Raw genomic sequence first — 18,815 nt, forward strand, 5'->3', positions numbered from 1 at the left:
ACACTCTGTGCACAGTGATTGATTTTGAAATCTCACTTGGGCAGTCAAGACTGGCAGGCACCTAGGTACAGAGAAAGGTGGGGCCAATGGCTCAGCAGTGACAGAATGGCCGCAACAGAATTATTTGAATGGGCAACAAGAAATGACAAGAGATTAGGGCTTTAGGGCATGATTTCACAGGGGGTCTGATGTCCGTTGCTGACAGGAGAGAGCTTTGACCTTGAGATCAGGTAGGGTACTGAAAGAAAGGTCACTGATGTGGGTGAGGAAGTGTGCCAGGTGGTTCTTTCAAGAAGATGTTGGAGGTGATAGGGGGGTGAGCAATAGCAAGCCTTAGGTAAGGGAGAAGGAGGGACCTGGGGCCTGGCAGGTGACTCCGAAGGGCAAGAGCCCAGAAGAAAGGTGGTTTTCATTTCAAAGGAATAGACTGGACAAGAATGCTGGGCTTGGGGGACAAGCCACTGTGTGTATGTGCAGGTAGGTCCCCTTCCCGGACTGGAGATACGTGGGGCTGGAGTTGAACCTCAGCTCGGAGCAGACCCTGAACCTGTGTCCTCAAAGGACAGCCAGGTTTCACTTAAAGGCAGGAGCTGGAGGGAGCTTCGGGGAGAGGATTGGGTTAGAGGGAGTTGACTGCTCAGTGTGTTGGCTCAGGGAGAAGCACCTGGGAATGGAGAAGTGAGAGCAGGTTTGGGGGAAGTGGCACATAGGGAAGTCACAGTAGTTACTGGGTCCTCCGAGGTTTGTCATGTCAGGAGTTGAAACCTACATGATACCCATAGTCGGAGCATGGGCCTCAACTTCCTCATCGTCAACCACTACACCCTGCTCCCCTGGGTGAGATAGCAGTTGATGTCCATGAGCCTGTCATCTGATCCTTTTAAACCTTCCCCAGCTTGAAGTCATGAGGACAGGACTAGATGGTGTTGTTGACATGGCAATTCCCCTACTTGAACTCCCCTCACGCCTCTCTAGTCCCTTTCCATCCCTTAAACTCACCACGTTCTGTCGGCCACAGGGCCATTGCATATACTCTTTCTCTGGCTAGGGTACTACTCCCTCATTGATGTCTAGTTGATCACTGTCCAGCTCTTCCAAAATCTCAGCTCAAATTTCTTTTACTCCAAGTTAAGTCATCAGACTAGGTCATATCCTCTTTTTATAGCTGATCATCAAGTATCTATCTAATGCTTTTCAGTCACAGCTGACTGTTGTTCACGGAATTGTTTGATTAGCCTCTCACACTATAAGTTCCATGAGGGCAGGAACCACACGTGCTCTTCGCACACACACTATCCCCTAGAGCACAGCATAGGTCTGGTATTCAGTCACGCTTTCAGCTAACGCTTCCTCATGGATGAACAGTGCTCTTTACTGGTGGCTGCTGGGGGCTGGTATCTGGCTGGCTGAGGGCCTTCAGGCTCAGCCACAGAGCAGTACAGCCCGAGTCACAGGCCTGGTGCTTCCCTGGCCCCCTGGGGGGAGGGTGCCTGCTGGGATGGGGAGCTGGGCTCTAAGAACACCAATGTCCCTTGAATTGCACTTTTTTTTAAAGGATTTGTCTGAGGCTATTTTAGTAACTGACTTCTGTGGTTTGGCTGTGGTTCAGTAATTGTCCCTGAAAGACAGGGGCCCTGGACTGTTTCCCTGAGAAGAGGCGATCCCATCCCTCTTGGATAAGAGCGCCTTGTCTGTTCACAAGGGGCCTTCAGAGCTCTGCTTCTTGGGGGAGAGCCCAGGAGATGCAACAGCTGCAGACTCCGCACTCCCAGGGGTGTCAAAGGTCAAAAGGTCAAGGGTCTCTTTTTTGCATGAAGGATGCTCCAATCTCATGAGGTGTAGCCAAAGAACTGTCCCCCTCCAAGCCCAAAACCAACTTCCTGCCCTAGGCTAGGGGCACTGCTCTTTCAGAAATTTCACTGTGGTAGGAATTGGGGCATAAATGGGCTTGAGCTCTGATGGGGACTGAGGAGAAAGGCCTTTGCAGCTTAAAGATGAGCAAATTGTGTGCTTTTTTTCATGATGTGCTTCAGTCTCCAAAGGACCAATTGTCTTGGAGAAACAGAGCTGGGAGTGGTTTGCTTCTCTATTCTAGGAATGTTGATTTCCCTCTGAGCAGGACCCTTGCCGTTTCTAGGCCACTGTTTTGAATATGCACACACATACTGGACACCAACAAATGCCACACTCTTATAATTGTTAGGCAGGGCTCCTCCCCCGTGGCATGTCCATCAGCTTTTTAATCCAAACACCTGGCTTCAAAGGTGGTACCAAACAATCATGAAGAATACATTTGCTGGAAAAAGTAAGCCATTGCTTGTCTGAATTACTACGGGGCCAGCAGGGCCTTCAGACAGGAGCAGCACTGAGAAGAAAATGTGGTACATAATTCAGAGAGGTGTGGCCTCTAGGGAAAGCCATTTTTTTGGTAGGAGCTGGGATACAAGAAGAAATAGGCACTCTGGTGTCCAGAAAGCCATGTCACAGAGTCCCAAATTTTGGCATGACTACCAGTTTTTTAGTTGGTTTTCTGGAGGTCATTTGTGAAAAGGTCATGGGTCAGAGAAATCAATCATGAACAATAAAGTAGATGAAGTAAAACATGCATTGATTTATCCTTACGCAGAACTCTCCACTTGCTCTGAGATGTTTCTTTCCTTCCTTCCTTCCTTCCTTCCTTCCTTCCTTCCTTCCTTCCTTCCTTTCTTCCTTCCTTCCTTCCTTCCTTCCGTTTCTTGATTCAGCAATAATTCACTGAGTACCAGGCAGGTTACAAGGAAAAGCTTTCTAGGCGAAACTTTTCCACTCCATATTTGCTCTTTCCAATCATTTCATGTTTGTTCACCTTATTGGTGGGTTTAAGAATAAAATTAATAAATTTTCTAATTTACTCTGAGACCAGTCAGGACTAATGAGAGAAAAGAGCGATGAGGAGAAGGATGAAGTCCTGGAGACCTTGGTTCTCTTATCTGTAAAATATGGAGATCAGTTACATGTTAATATCTCTTTGTTCTAGTTTATAACCACAAAATGAGACCAAATTTTGTAAGAGATCTATTTGGTCCTTGTTCCAACTTTTTTTTTAAATATATTTTTAGTTGTAGGTGGACACAATTCCTTTGTTTTTTTTTTTATGTGGTGCTGAGGATCGAACCCAGTGCCTCATGTGTGCTAGGCGAGCGCTCTACCACTGAGCCACAACCCCAGCCCCATTGTTCCCACTTTTACTGTTTAAGTTACTCTAAAATCTAGTGACTGAAAACCTTCATTTTATTATATCTCACCATTTTGTCAAGCAAGGACTCAAATGAACCTTGCTGGGACACATCTCCTATTCCACAAGGTACCTAAGCTCACTTGGTCATGTTAGTCAGATGGGTTGGTCTGGAAGTACCAAGATAGAAACCCATGCCTGGTGCTTTGGTTGGGACGCCTAGGAAGCTGGGTTCAACTGAGAAGTCACCAGAGTGCCCGGAGGTGGCCTTTTCAGCTGTCTCAGAGTAGTGAGACTCCTTGCCTGGTAGCCTAGCGCTCCCAGTGTGTTCCAAGGCATCCAGATAAGAGTTGCAAGGCTCTTTTGCACTAGCCTTTAAAGTTCTGGAACATTGCTTCTGCCAGATTTTGTTGGTCAGCTTGCTAAATCCAGCCCACATTCAAGGGGAGAGAAGAAACCGACTCAACCTCTCCGTGGAAGAATTGCAAGAGCCATGACAGAGGCCAGCTGTCACAGTCACCATAAGAGTTTAAATGTTACCATGTGCAAGACCTGGAAGTCAAAACTGCAAAATCTCTCTGCCATCTCGGTTTTCTCCTTCTCTTCCTGTAAATTAAAATGGGGAACTTAGGTAAAATAGCAAGTATTATGAGCAGGAATAGATTTTGACATGAAAATACTTAGGCAAGCTTCAAGTGAATGAGAAAGATCTAGAAAAATCAAGAAAAGTGCAGAAGGCACAGGAGACAGGCATGAGGTCTCTTTGCTGCTGTGTGGATCCACTCACTGCCCTTTCTTTCCATTTGGAAACCCCTCATACGAGGGATTTCTCTACCAGTGACAATATCTTTATCCCTCTAATAGTGTTCATCAGATGCTGAAGTTATGTATGTCCTCTATCCATCACTAGATTCCAAGAGACGGAGTTCATTCCTCTATGATTCTCCCACAAAGCACTGCGGTTCTCAATCACTCCTCACTGAATGCATATAATCACTGTGGTGAGGTTTTAGAAGACACTGGAAGTACCTAAAGAGTAGCTTTTTATCAAGTCCTGGTATTAGAAGAAGGTGATTTCATTATCTGTAACAGCTAATGTTCAACAGCTCGTCGATGCTCTCTAATGGGCAATAAAAGTGAAAACATCCATTGGGGTTTGGTTTCTGGTCCATGTCTTGGTAAATTATATAGCTCACACTTCGTGGCAAGAGATGAGAAGAGTTTGTGCTCTAAGTTTTCACAAGGAATTAACCTTTACCCGTGATCTCTCTGCCTCTGCACAAAAACCGTTTTTTGGCCCAGGCTTTTTCTTTGCAAGACAATTTTTGCAGAGTGCGGTAATTCTGTATAACACAGACACCGAGAGGGCAGTTGGTAGCTGAGAAAGATTAATGATTATCCTTATGACAAGTTTTAATTAGAATGAAAATGGAGGGAAATGGTGGGGGATGGAGAGGCTTCCTTATTGACATCATATTGGAAAATCAATTTCAAGATCATAAAAAAATTAAACATCCACTGCAGCCCCCCAAAAGATAAGGGCTCCTCATTCTTCCATAAATGCACATTATGTGCATATCTCTTCAGTAGGAACCTACTTTTATTATGTCTTCTGATTCTAACTATAATCTTTTATTCTCCTTCCATCATAAGGGAAAAATTTTAAAGAAAATGCCTTTGTAACCTTCCTATGAGGACCACAAAATATTTTATGATTATGTAATAACTACATAATGCAGGTAACTGCACAATAACCAATGCTCCTATTTTTTTTCTTACTTATCTTCTACATACCCACTCCATTTAAACCCAAGTTCAATCTCTTACTTGCTAAGGGTAAGTTACCTATTATTTCCATTCCTTAATTTCCTCAATGTTAATAGTATATTCTATCCATGCAGTAGTCTTGAAGATTAAATGAGCTAACATGTTGAGAATAATGCCTAACACATAGTAGGGGCTCCATATGTATCATTTGAAATTAACATTTTGCCTGTGTTTTCTCATTTAGTCCTCAGAACAAGCCACACAGCATTAGAGAAACAGAACCACCTTAGGAGTTAAGAGCCTGCCTGGTATTGTGATATTGAATCCTGGTTCTTCCTCTTACTTGCTGCATAATCTTGACAAGCTACTAAACCTACCTGGGCCTCAGTTTCCTTATTTGAAAGGTGGGAATAATGGTAATACCTGTTTCATAAGTCAAGTGCAATATTCTACAAAAAGCACTTAGAGGAATGCCTGGCACATGGTAGATGCCACCGTCATAGTCTGCTGCTGCTGGATGGCAGTGGATTGTGGTGGGTTAGTGCCAAGACACCCTGTCTACAGCAGACATCAGGCCCCACTCAGGGCTAGTTTCACAAGTGTCCTGCATTCTGTGCTCAGACTTCTTTAACTTGGTTCAGTGCTCTGCTGTCATTGTCTTGAAATGCTTAGTGAATTTTTTAACAAGGGTCCCTGCATTGCATTCTGCACTGAGCCCTACAAATTATGTAGCCAGTCCTCCCACTTCCCAGAATTGATTCAGGAGCCCACTCCCTCATAGGTCACTAGCATACTGCCTTTTACAGGAGGTATATGTCTATTTGGGAACATCTTTAGAGTCTGAGCTTTTGCAACACAAATTGCAAACCTATTTCTGTACACTGAGCTTTGTCCCTATTGTCAGAGTAAAGAGGGTTTGGTGAACTGAGTTCTGTTCCAGTTTCTGTCCTCCTTGGACCATGGACACAGCATGGTGCTATGGTTTGCATGATCTCTCAAGGTTCATACGTTGGGAATTTTAAGACCCACACAAATTGTTGGGAGGTGGGGCCTAAGAATTGGTGATTAGGTCACAAAGGCTCTGCCCTTGTGGGTGGATTAATGTTGTTATCATGGGAGTTAGTTACTTATTACAAAAGTTGCCTCGTGCCTGGTATAGTGTTGCATGCCTAAAATCCCAGTGGTTTGGGAGATTGAGGCAGGAGGATGCGGATTGCAGGTTCAAAACCAGCCTCAGCAACTTAGTCAGGCCCTAAGCAACTCAGTGAGCCCTTGCTCCCCAAATAAAATATAAAAAGGCTGGAGATGTGACTCAGTGGTTGAGTGCCCCTGGGTTAAATCCTCAGTCAAAAAAATGGCCATTTTATAAAAGTAGGTTTGTATCCCTCTTTTCTTCTTGCCCTTCTTCCTTCTACCATGGATGACACAGCATGAAGTGCCTTACTAGATGCTAGACTTTCTAGCCTCCAGAACTGTGGGAAATAAATTTCTTTTCTTTGAAAATTACTCAATCTGTGGAATTCTGTTATGGCAAAACAAAACAGACTAAGACACCTAAGTACAGAATTATCATAAGAGGATTGCAAGTCCCTGTCCCCATCTCAGTTTGTACTGAAAAGATAATATGTTCCAGACATGAATTTATTATTACATAGTAACACTATGTAGAACTCGTTGTATTAATATAAGAGAAATGGGTAAAAATGTCATTGAGTATTTTATAGCTTCTTGTCATTATATATCTTCTGAATGAATTAGCATTAAATATATGAAAGTGTTATTAGGCAGAAGATTGAGAATTTTTATGATAACAAAGGTCTGCATGCTTGGAACAATTGGGAAGCTTCATATTAGGCTGTAAGTTCCTGAGTGGCAAGATCCATTTCAATTCACATACAAGTGCTCTTATTTCCTTAGTCAAAATAGTGCATGCAGCAGGGGTACAACTAGTGTGTATGCAGTGAATGATGCATCTATTTGCTGATCAGATTTCTTCCATCTTAACAGGTGGGAAATGAATTAATTAACTGACCTCTTATAACCCACAGAAATAACCAGGACAGTGAATTCAGAGCAGAAAATGGAGGAGTTGTGAGATTAGGAAGGGAGACCACAGAATGCTTAAACTCTCGGAAGCCTGAGACGTGCTCAGCCAAGATGCCACAAGTGCGCAGAGTCCAACCTGAAGGGCAGAGGTCGGTTCACCATGAATGTAGGCGGGTCCCACTCCCAGTGCCCCCAAATGGCACCACTCCACACTTGAGAGTCAGCTCAGGTTGTTCCCCTGCTCACAACGTTCCAGTGACTTCCCAGCCTAGAAGCCCTGCGTCATCTGGCTCCCAGTCATTCTCCTGCCCAATTCCTCCCCCTCTCCCCGCCACCTTCTGCTCAGCCACATTGTTCCTCCTGCTCTGCCTTAACCAGGCCTCATACATCCCTGGGCATCGATGCTCCCATTGCCTGAAACACTTTTCTAGCATTTTCTGTCTTACAAACATTTCTTAAAATGTTTTTATTCATGCCTTATAGTCATACAAAATATTGGGGTTCACTTTGACACTATCATGCATGCATAGAATATAATTTGCTCCACCTCAGTCCCCAATACTTCCTCTTTCTCTCCTCTCTCTCTTCTCCCCTTCCTCTACTGGTCTTCCTTCTATTTACTTATTTTTTTTTATTGGTGCTTTATAGATACAAATGAAAGTGAAATTCACTGGGGTATATTCACATGTATATAGCATTACTAAGTCAATTCCATTCCTCAGTTCCTCCCCTTTCTCAGCCCTCTCCCCCTCCCTCCATTCCCTTCCTTTACTCCACTGATCTCCCTTCTATTTTTATGGGATTGTCACCCCTCCTTTATTCAGGTCTTTTCTGAAAAATAACATCTTCATAACAACTCACCTAACCACCATACAGAGATGCATAGCACCCAGTCTTTATGATGAATATGAAGAAGAGAAAAAATTTACCAACTAAAGAAAAGGATTGACTCAATCCTGGAGAAAATATTATTCTAACCAAACCCATAGAATTCTAAGTATTTGTTGTAGGTGTAATTTTTGTTCCAAACTGTTCACTCTTTCCAGTAACAAATGATACATCCATACTCCTTACCATGTGACTTGACAGCAGGTAAATTCTCTGAATGAAATTATAGGATGAAGAGAGAAGGTATAGAATATAAGGAAGCACAATCTTTATCAGGTCCTTTCACCTCTGGCTTAGATAGACATAAATAATCTTTATAAAATATCCCCTGGCATGTCAGTCTTTTTCATTTTTCTGGTTCTTCCAGAAGCATTCTAAGGCACACAGTTTACCAATCGCATATGCTAATAAATGGAAATGAGTGTATGTGGGGGTCTTCCGGAGACTATATGAACAAAATGATCATATTTCAGTTCAGCTCTCAAATACAAAGAATGTATCAATAATACATCTAAATTTATGACCTCCAACCCTTCCAAAACAAGATACAACTCAGAGAAAATGTGTTCAGTACTGAAGTTAGCTTTCCTGGCCCCAGCTACCTTACAGCAGTGGCAGGCATTATATTTGCCTCCTCAAGATTCATCAAGCTATACGAGCAAAGACTCAGCAAGTAGCAGGCGACAGAGCATGAGCTCAGATCAGCAATTTATCTGAGGCCAAGTACCAAGAAACAATGGGAGGCTCATTATGTAGGCCAGCTACAGGTGTATTAGTTCCATTTCAGAGACTTCCAACAGGTTTTCATTTATTTCCACTTTTAACATCAGTATCAACCTTAAAATAAGAAACACTGAGGTCATTTTTCATAGTACTTGGAAAAGAAAATTTTCAGGAGGAACTTTTCAAAGGACTTTTCAGGTCCACTTTTTCTTATAGGAAAGTTTTGTGTCTAAGGTTATACAATCTGCTCTCAAAATAGAAAGAAAAGTTTCTGTTTGTCTCTGGTCACTTGGTCATTGTTGGTCATTGATGCCGATGGGTAGATTTCTCGGTACTTGGGCTCCCTTTACTAGCAGGAGTGTTGGACTCTGCCAGACCAGTACGTGTCCTATGCAGTGCCCAGGACTTCCCAGCTAACCCTTTTCCTGCTGCCAACCATTTCCCCTACATGAGGGTCAGATTACCCTGGACCTTCTGGAACTTCCTTTACAACATACTTTCAACACCACCAATCTCAGGACCCCTCATCCTGGAACTTTCTCACTATTTTGTCTTTCCTTTTTAGCGTCTACTCCATAGTCTAACATTGTACCTACTACCTTACAAACACCCTTAGATTCCATGCCCCTCTCTTCAATGTACCTTCCAGGAAGAACCCTGAACTTGGGTCCACCCTGTTAGTAGCTTTGCTATGCTGCCTGCTCACTGAAGGTCTGAGCCGGTCAACCTCCACTATGCCCTCGGCAGTATCTAGGATTTATGACCCATCGCTACTTTCCAAGATGATAATTCCCATGCCCCTTTCCCATCTCTCCTCATGTTAACCCTCCACTCCGATTAAACTCCACAGATGATTTGGATCCATTCTTTAAGATAGAAGAGACTCTTTGGTGTTGCTTGGACTGAATTGTCTTTCCCCTCCTCTAAATTTATACATTGAAACCATTCCCCTGAAAATGGCTATATGGAGATGGGATCTCTAGGAGGTAATTAAGGTAACATGAGGTCATAAAAGTGGGATCCTAATTCAATATGGCTAGGGCCTCTATACGAAGAGGAAGAGACTCCAGAACAATGTATATCTATTGTCTCTGAGGATGAAGTGATAAGACGGATGACCATCTGCAAAACCAAGAGAGTCCTCAACAGACATCAGGCCATCTGACATCTTGATGTTGAACTTCCGATCTCCAGAAATGTGAGAAAGTAAATTACTCTTGTTTAAGCCACAAGTCTATGGTATTTTGCTATGGTAGTTCGAGTAGACTATGAGATGGAAACTTCCATCTTCCAACCAACAAATCTTCAAACCTAATTCCCCCCATGCCCATCATCCTTTTCTTCTCTTCTAATGTAGGGGAGGCCAATCTTACAACTGCTTTTACAGCTTCTAATAAACTTTGCTTATTTGATCCATCCCTCCTTGCTCTTATAAATCAGTATCTACCTCTCTGTGAAAATATCCTCAACATCTTTCCAATATGTTCTAATATTTCCCATGTTAGGGAAATAAGAACTATGTCCACATGTTCTTCATACTACCCTTCCAGTTCTCTGTTTCTAGTGCCAGCTCCACCTGTTGAGAGAGTCGTCTACACATCGTTTCCATTGTTTATCCTCCCATTCACCCTTCCACCACTGCAATCCACATAAACAGTGATTAGTATGATATGAAGAGTGACATTTTCTTGATATTACAATTATCTAATATTGCATATCAAAGTATGTTAACTTTTTCACTTAAAACAACAACTCACAAATCCATTTTTTTTGGACTCTATAATAGATTCTCTAGCTTAAGGCTCAAGACCAGAATTATTTGAAGGTTTATTCATTCATTTGTCTGGCAGTAGATGCTGTAAACACATGAGGACTCAAACATCTGGGGTCTCTTGGACATCATTCCAAAGCTCTATGTGGCCTCTCCATGTAAGCTCTTTAGAATGGGAGCTGTAGAGTGGCCAGATTTTTTACATACTGGTTCAAGAAAACCAAGGAACATGCCCAATAGGAAAGTGTCAATAACTATGTATATGCATACAAAATTGTCTCCAAACTGAGAGTTGAAAACTGCCATTTATTATGCTCACTGATTCTGTTGTCAGGAAATCAAACAGAGAAGAAAGAGAGATTATCTTTTCCCTACTAGAGCCTCCTCTGGAAGATTCAAAGGTGAGGAAGCAAGAATAGTTGATGCTCATTGCAAGCTAAAACATCAGGCATGGCCTCTTCATGGGTCCTGGGCTTCCTAACATGTGGTAGCTATATCCCAAGAGCATCAAGAGAAAGATGGACAGACAGTGACAGACAGGCTTGAGACCACTGAGACTAACTTGGTCTAAGCCATTTTATAACCTAGTTTTGGAATTCTGTCCATCAAGTCTCCATGATGGTGCTTCATCCAGTCATAGGGTTTAAATATCTTGTTAACCCTGATGACTCTGAAATTTATTCCAGCTCCAAAGATTTACCTAAGCTTTGACATCATCATTAGGATGTATAATTGGCTCATCATGGCATGGGTGGAATTAGGATGTATGTTTTCAAACTTATCAAGTCCAAAAAGTTAACCTTGGAATTTCCCACCATTCTCTAGTCTTTCACATTTCATCTAAAAATGAATTTCATTATTCTTTCAATGTCATTAAAAATAAAAAACACCCAAGACTGTGTTGGGGTAAAAACCTTCTGTCTCCAAGCACCTTGACTTCTACCTTGCAATGACTCTCTGATTAAAGGAGCCTAAGAAATGATTCCCTATTATATTTGTCTCAAAGGAATTCCTATACTACTAAGAGACATTAATTTTGCCCAGAAAAGTCTGATGGGTATGGAAAGTACTGCATTTTCTTCTCTGTTAAGCTGAGAATATTCTTCAAGATGCACAGACGTACATTTTCTGTAATTTAATAATTTAGTAAGAATTAATTATTGAATGTCTGTCATTTGCCAGGCATCATTCTGGTTGCTGGGGAAGTGGTGGTAAACAAAACAGCTTCTAATAAGAGAAGGCAGACAATGACAAAACAAATGTAGAACATGTCAGGAGGTGACAGGCAGTATGTGTATGTACGATGCAAGTCTCCCCTGTGAACCCCAATATCTATCCTACAAATGCAAAGCATCTTGTACCCTGCCTGCACATAGCAATTACCCAGTGCAAGATAGCTGTTATCATTACCAATCCAGACTGATTTCATTGGAAAGGTAGTCAACCTGGGTTCTAGTACCAAATCCAGCACTTGCTGTTTTGAGTGTATGATCTTCACCAAGTCGCCTAACTTCTCTGGCCCTCTTTTATTATATTATTATGACAATTAGTTGATTCAGAAAAGTCATGATGGATGGTTAGTACGGTGCTTGGCACATGTTAAGGACCCTAGAACCTTTGCTTGTTATTATGATCCAGGAGTTCTTAAGCCACTCCCCTCCTCGTAACAACATGGAATGAGAGACACCCTGTAGACACAGTTGATATTATTTTATGGGTATTTCTAGACCCTCTCAAGAACTGTTTCTCTTACTTCATTCATGTTCTATTCACCTGGCCCCCACCCCTCTGGGTCCCCTAACCCTGCTTTGTTCACTGCATAGAATGATTAACATGTGACCCACTACATGTGTACTTTGCTATCTCTCATCTGTCTCCTCCAACTAAAATGCAAGATCTATGTAAAATGCAAGGTCTCCTAGGGCCTCTAGTTCGCTGGTACATTGCAGGTGCCTAAACTGTGCCTGGAGAACAGTAAGTTCATGCATAACATTTTTTGAAAATGAAAAAAGAAATTTCAGGAGAGCTCATGTAGCCGTCAGCAACAAAAGGCAGCATCCCCACCACATCCCTTGGGGTTGGTGCACAGAGCTGTGAACTTACTAACAAAGAGCACTGTTCCTTCACGCCATTACCATGAACATTAGGGAAGTGAACCTTTTGGATTTCAAGCCTGACAATTTGGAGAGCTTGAGAAGTTAGGCCAATTTACTTTATAGGAACAAGCAGTCAGACCCATTTCCACCACAGCCTTGAGAAGTCCTCTGGGGCCTCACCCCGCTAACCACCCTACAGCTGAGACCAGGTAGCCGAGTTCTGTAAATTTCTTCCATTAGTAACTGCCAAACAGCTCTTTCCTGGACGGACTTGATTCTCGCTTAAGTCACGTATTTCGACTTGTAATTTCTCCAAAGGGCTATTTCAGAAATTTCACTTCCTGAAATTATAGTGATTGTATATGTTAGGCTATTTGCAGCCCTCTCTTATCCACCAGAGATTGGGCATAGAAAGATGGAAGAGACACAAGATTTCCTTTGGCCACACTTGGTTTAATCAGTGTGAATTTCACCATGAACATCTCGCTCATTTCCCCAGAGCTAAGAGAGAGTTATGGACCCTGCTGTACAAAATAGCAATTGTATTTTCTTTGTCATCCTGTGTTTTCTTGGGGAAGCATGGCCTGTGGTTATTTTTTCCCTGGGTTGCAGATTTGACTTAAATCTCTACATATACTCCATGGATGGTAAGTTGAAAGTAGCAAAAACACGTTATTAACAATTACAATGATAAAAACTTTCACATTGAGGTTTTTGGTTATTTTGGTTACCTAAGGTAGATTCATGTCACCCAGCTGGTCATCTCCTTCTGTTTTGTTTTGTTTTTCCCCTCTAAGGGTTGTAAGTCAAGCAGTGAGACTTATATATGGAAATAACAGTGTTTGCAAAATACACATGAGAAAGAAATTTTATCTCTTTATTCCTTACCTTATTCTACCAAATGTTCCTCTCACACCTTGTCTCAGAATGGAAACTCAGCCTAGAAAAATAAATATCTTCAACCTGTTATGATCAGAGACTCTGTGCTCTGGGATCTATCTGGAAAGCAGCTTTGGGGGCACTCGGGTGGGCAAGGTGCTGGAGAAAGTGCAGGGTCTTCTGTCCCTTCTTCCAGCCATGCAGAATTTTAGGGCAATGAGATCAGCTTTCCTGAATAGAGATCTAATTTAAATAATGGCAGATTTAAATAATGGTGGATTCTTTTCCCCCCCTAGATCAAGATTGCCAAAAACTGTGAGGGTGAGGTTTGCATTCATAATAAGGCTGGGGGTGGGGTGGGGGTTGTTTCCACTAAAAGAAACGTTACTCATCCTGGGACAGGAAACGTGGGCATCCCTTTGGGACTGAAAGGGAGAGGGACTTCCTCTGCTCATTAGGCAAGGGCAGAAGGCTGCAGGAAAGGAGTGGTGACAGTTCTGACATGTGGCTATGATCAGAGAAAACTCTAGGCATGTTGGAGATGTGACCTGGCGACTATAGGCAAACAGGTACATCATTTGAAAAAGCTACAAAAATAAAACCCTACCAAGCTGACCCAGGCCTGGGTTCAAGGTGGTTGAAAGCCATCATAGGAGAGTACAGCAATGAGGGGGCACTTCCCCCACTAGCCCACCCCCAGATGATCCAGGAAATTCAGGAAGGAATACAGAGATGGGTGCCTTCATTGAGTCTCTCCCACCCCCACTGGAAATAAATCATTTCCATCCTTGTTCCTCAGAGCAGACTGTGGGCAAAGAAAGTGTAGGATAATTCACTTAGAGCAGGATGACAAGCAGGAGATAATAAAAAAGATTCGATTAACCATAAAGGGTGTGTGTGTGACAGAGAGAAGGTGGTCAAGAGAGAGCCGTGCGGCAGCTGAGAGCTGACACTCTGGAAAGGTGAGATGACTTGCGGAGATATTCTTCCTAGATATTTATGAGGCTCCTCCTGAATGGATAGAATGCAGGACAAGCTGCCGAAATTGCTTCAGTTCTCATCACAGACACCTCCCCTAAGATGAAGCTGGGGCTTGTGCCCTGCAGCTGATATTGGATCCTTTATGTTGTTCTAAATTAAATTCTGAGCAATTCAGTCCATGCCACAAGTCCTATTATGTGGGCTTACTTGCACTAAATCTGTGTTTATGGGAACATAAAATCCATGTTGCTCCTATCGTCAGATTTGATTATTGATGATGGTTTCTAACACGTGCCTTTTTAATCACTGTCAGTCATTCTTTTCTACTGCAGTCAGACTTGAAGCAGCAATGATGGTTTTAAAATAGGGCCTTTCCTCTGTATTTAGGGCTAATTAAGAGTAAATAACTATTCCCAGCAAGGAGGGCAGCATCCAAGCAAATCTTTGACAAATGCAGCCTTCCCCTTGGAGGAACATATTCTTGTCTGCTGCCAGTAAATATTTCCATCACAACGGTAAGAAACTCAACGTTTTTCCCCTGTTGAGAATGTCATATTGCTTTGATACAAGGATAGAAAAATAAATACCAGTCAAGGCCAGGAAGGAAAACACAAGTGTTTAATTAAGAGAACATATATAATTTCCTGTTTCTTTCTCTGTATCCCAGTTCAATTCAGTCTCTGTCCTCAGCCCTGTAAAGCAAATGTAGGCAATCAAGGCTCTCAGCTCCCACTCAAATCTGACATTTCCCCTAAATCGGCCCACCTCCTTCCACTCCCACCCCCACCCCCGTGATGCAACACAATTCATTCATTATATTTTGAAGGTTACAGTCAATTGCTCTGCTGCAAGAATGCAAAATGGGTAGGATCAGACTTCCTGCGTTTGGAAGGCTCATCTTGATTTCAGTTCCATGGGCTCTGGCAACGGATTGCCCAAAGGACACAGTTAAATTTTGCTTCAACTGAGCCTTTCAATTTCCTCTCATTGAATGATGAGTTACTGCTGCTTTGCAAATGATAGATTTTAATTTTTCTTATATTTTTCGCTTCCCACTGGAATCTCACAGCTATTTTTACGTATTTCTTCTGACTGATAAAAGTTAAAATGAAATCTCTTCCCACCCTGGAGAAGAAGAAAAAGAGGAGTGTGTTGCAAAATACATAAGCTCGAAAAAATTAGAATGGATGAGGAAAGAAAGTAAACTTTGGAGCTATCCATATGGGAATATAAGAAACATATTTCTTATATTTATCCCAATTTATGGAAATGTAAGAAGATTCTATTATAAAATGTAGAGTTGGAACAAATTAACATAATGAAGAAACAGCAAGGTTTTTTTTAAAAAAATGCAAACACTTAAATAAGAAAATTTTTATATGCTTTCAACAAAGAGTGGTTAAATACCAACAATGCAATTTTACAGTTCAGCCTTCCTTACTAATTTCTCCAGCTAAAGCTTTGGAAATAAATAAACAAGTATATATATATATATTTTTTGAAAGATATTAGAAATAATAAACTTCAAAATTATTTCCAATTAATGCACTTCAAAATTATAGGCAAATACAAGTTTTCTAATTGCTAATTGGCCCCACATGCTAAGTTTTGCCACATATTGGTTATAATATCTGAGTTCATGCATCTTTTCTGGAATGTCTAGTGCTTGTCATCCAGCGTCCTGGGTAAGGAGGAGGCAGGAGTAAATCAATGAATGCCACTCCGAGCCTGCAGGGTTTGCCTGTTAATAAATGAGGTATAGATGCGAGGCTACATCACGTGTCGGGAGTCATGCATATTGTGAATAAGGGGATAGATGTTATCAGTGATGCCAGGAAATCCAGAAGGAGTCACTGAGGAAGTTTTCCCAGATGTTGACTTTTGAACAGATGCTGTAATGGGCAGAGGGCAGTAAGAGGTGACCTGGGAGAGGAGCCATGGCAAGGATGGGCAGCGTTAGTCTGAGAGAGAATGGAAGGATTGTCACGGCAAAGCAGCAAGAACAAATCTTTTATACAGACCCTACCGAGGCTACCTAGAGAATCTGGTTATAAAGAGAATTGACTCTTGGCTCGGACGGCCAGATAAAACTCAGGATGCCCAATTAAATCTGATTTTCAGATAAACAACAAATAATTTTAGTGTCAGTATGTCTTAAATTTTATATGGAGTGTGTTTATACTAAAAGTAATTTGTTGTGAAGCCAGAAAACACAGAAATAAAATCCTGCTATCCCTGTCCAAATGAAGAAGAATTCCTCCGTGGTTCTTACTTTCCTGTTCCCCTCTCCTACCACCGTCCAGGTCATTTCCTCGGACCTGCTCCTTGTGGATGACCAGTGGTGGGGGAGGCTGTGGGATTCTATATGATGGCTCCTCTCCCCGTTGATCTCTTTGATAAGTCTCTCCCTACTTCCTGTTTCCAGTTGGTATCAAGTCGACTGACCCGTGGCTCCATCCTCCCTTCAGAATCTGCTAGTCTTGGAGTACTAGATGGTTCTCCTCATGCTAAGACAATGTTGCAGGAACTTTGTGGGGACACAGAGAGAAAGAGAGATAAGGCAGCTGGCCATTTTTTCCTAAGCACCCAGGGCTGACTCTTGGTACTTGGGCTTTGACTTCCTGTCCATGATTACTAACAGTGAGGACAAGATGCCCCCCACCTACCAGCAACCTGCCTTGGTAAGGATGATCACAAACACTTGCCGACAGCGGGGGGGGGGGGGGGGGGGGTCATTCTGGACACTGTGGGTTGAAGACAGAGAGCAAGAGAAAGCGCTCAGTGAAAAACATGAAATACTTTTCTTTTTCTTACTGCTCAAGAAAATCAAGATGTAGAAATTTGGAAAACTAAAGATGGTCTTCTAGAGTGCTGGGTTAGTTAGTTAGGGCTACTATAACTAACTACCAAAGACAGAGTCACTTGTATCACACAACTGCATTGTCTCAGAGCTCCAGAGGCTCAAGGCAAAGATCAAGGTGCAGACAAGGCTGCAGACAAGGCTGGTTTCTTTGAGGCTCCTCTTCCTGGCTTGCAGGTGCCTCCCTTTGTCCTCATGGGGTCTTCCCCCTGTGTGCAAATCCCTGGTGACCCTTCATGGGTTCACATTTCCTCTTCTTATAAGGATACCAATCAGAATGGATTAGGGCCTACCTACTGGCCTTATTAAGCCTCAATTACTTCTTCAAATACCCTATTTCCCACTATAGTCACAGCTACGAGCTTTCTTCTCCTCTTGTTGATGGCCAACTTCTTGCAGTCAGTCCCCTCAACATGGTGGGGGAAAAAATGCAAGCTCTCTGGTGTCCTCTTCTGAGGGCACTGAGGTACTGGGGCTTAGGGTTTCAACATATGAATTTAGGGGGTAATTCAGCTTGTAACAAAGGAGGGCACACATGCAATGACAGCAGAAGCCACTCATAGCTGAATAGCTGAGGGAATGGAGGGCCAAATTGGGTCTTCCATTTAGAGTCAGAGGGATACACAACAAAAAAAGAACTGAAGATCAGATCATTAACTGGGTCCAGCATTTTTACAAACTGGAATATGAAACATCAGTTTTCTCATTAGATGAGTGATCACCTTCTTTTTATCACTGGGAGTAAACTAGACCAGGAAAACTGCAGATTATGTAGTAAGGATTATGAAAGGTTGCATAATACCTGATTAGAGACATTTAATGGTCAATATCTCCTAATCTGTAAAGTTTGATAATCATCAACCATAGACTAAGTGAAAACATTTTCAGTTGTTTTTTTGTTTGTTTTTCTTTTTTGTTTTTTGTTTTTGTTTTTGTTTTTGATATGGCAAGGGGCACAGTAAGGCTTTTGGTACTGGGAGAGAGATGAAATACTTGGAAACCACCGCTTAAAATAGTGCTTTTGAACTTTTCAAAAAATATTACCCTGGTGTCAGAGAAGAATATGTCCCTGGCTAGTGGAGGAGAATCTTAGTTTGCTCCGGCCATCATACAAAATACTACAGACTGATGGTTTAAACAGCAGGAAATTTATTTCTCATAGTTCTGGAGGCTGTACGTCTGAGATCAAGGAGCCATCATGGTTGGGTTCTGCTGGGAGCTTTCTTCTCCTCTTGTTGATGGCCAGCTTCTTACAGTCCCCTCAACACGGTGGGGAAAGAAAATGCAAGCTCTCTGGCGTCCTCTTCTGAGGGCACTAATCCCACGGTGAGGCCCCACGCTCATAACCTTATCACTTTCCAAAGACCCCCACCTCAAAAATACCATCACATGGGGGGTTAGAGATTCAACAGATGGATTTGGGGGATCACCAACATTAAGTCCATAGCTAGAAGAGAGAAGTAGGTGACTGTGTGTTATCATAAAAATGTACGTGAACTTTACTTTCTGTTTTATAGCATATTTCTTTTTATTTTGACAGAAAAGCGACTTTCCTTTTGTCCCTCAAGTTCTCAAGAAGATTCACATTCC

The sequence above is a fragment of the Spermophilus citellus genome (assembly GCF_964194105.1).
Source record: "Spermophilus citellus genome assembly, chromosome: 11".
In the NCBI taxonomy this organism is placed as follows: Eukaryota; Metazoa; Chordata; class Mammalia; order Rodentia; family Sciuridae; genus Spermophilus; species Spermophilus citellus.